General features: G+C 55.2%; 1 protein-coding gene across 1 annotated transcript in view; it reads left to right on the forward strand.

The window, feature by feature from the left end:
- The window catches only part of HK2 (hexokinase 2), an 18,825-nt gene that overhangs the window by 9,071 nt on the left and 9,044 nt on the right, over positions 1-710 (forward strand). The gene's annotated exons all lie outside the window — the stretch shown is intronic.

Raw genomic sequence — 710 nt, forward strand, 5'->3', positions numbered from 1 at the left:
AGCCAGAGTCTGGCGTTTTGGCAGCTGCCTGCAGGGCTTTAGCTGCTGGAGCTGGAGATTTAGGAGCTTTCGGGAGCATCCTGCGTCAGTAGGGTGAGGAATGGCTCTGACACCTCCTTCCTGATGGAGCCTGAGGCTGGAGCTCTTCCCTGGAGCGCCGGCAGCTTGGGCATGGGCTGGTCTGGGTGGAGCTGCTGGAATCCGTCCTCTTGCAGCAGGCAGACGAGCTCCTGCACATCCTACCCAGGGCATCAGGGTACGTCTCAAAGATGTTGCTTTGATCCCCAACAGCTATGGGGGTGCAGAGGAGGGGCAGGAAATACAGCCACAGCTCTGAGAAAATATTTGAAAAATATATAGAAAAATAATAATAAAGAATGAAAAAACATTTTAAAAAATCATACCTTACCCTCGTGTTTTGGGAGGTGTCTGGTTACTTCCTCGCCTGCTCTGGGGCTGTCTGCTGTGAGTGCTGATGGTGCTGAGAGGGACCTGCCGAGTTAAATCCCAGACTGGTTTGGGTTGGAGGAGCTTCAGCGCTCCCCCAGTCCCACCCCTGTCAGGAGCAGGGACATCTGTCCCCAGCGCAGCTTCCCCAGAGCCCCACGGGCCAACCTGACCTGCCACGGGGCCAGCGATGGGACTTCTGCCCCCTCTCGGGGCAACCTGTTAATTCAGTTGCAGGCTACAAAGTTTAGTTTTGACGGCAC

Source organism: Buceros rhinoceros, unplaced genomic scaffold (genome assembly GCF_000710305.1).
Source record: "Buceros rhinoceros silvestris isolate BGI_N320 unplaced genomic scaffold, ASM71030v1 scaffold4005, whole genome shotgun sequence".
Classification (NCBI taxonomy): Eukaryota; Metazoa; Chordata; class Aves; order Bucerotiformes; family Bucerotidae; genus Buceros; species Buceros rhinoceros.